Genomic DNA, 214 nt, shown 5'->3' with positions numbered 1-214 from the left:
ATTGTGTTAAATTTTATGTTTGTGGTGTGTATATCTTTATTCTTATAATAAAATGAGAAAATCTTGTAAAGACCTTAGGACAGAGTAAAAAGAAAAGTTAAGCTCATAACTTGGGTCATTTATTTAGAAATAAAATTGTATTTGTTTTCATATAAAATCTGAAATTAACATATTTAATATATCATTCTTTGTCTTTGAGCGGATTTTATGCATA

The 214-nt window shown here is 23.4% G+C and overlaps 1 protein-coding gene across 1 annotated transcript in view; it reads left to right on the top strand.

The window, feature by feature from the left end:
- The window catches only part of LOC119593641 (relaxin receptor 1-like), a gene marked incomplete in the record, with an annotated part of 42,684 nt that overhangs the window by 39,368 nt on the left and 3,102 nt on the right, over nt 1–214 (top strand).

This window comes from Penaeus monodon, chromosome 32 (genome assembly GCF_015228065.2).
Source record: "Penaeus monodon isolate SGIC_2016 chromosome 32, NSTDA_Pmon_1, whole genome shotgun sequence".
In the NCBI taxonomy this organism is placed as follows: Eukaryota; Metazoa; Arthropoda; class Malacostraca; order Decapoda; family Penaeidae; genus Penaeus; species Penaeus monodon.
Note: the sequence above shows the minus strand (reverse complement) of the source record. Positions and strands in the feature narration are given on the sequence as shown.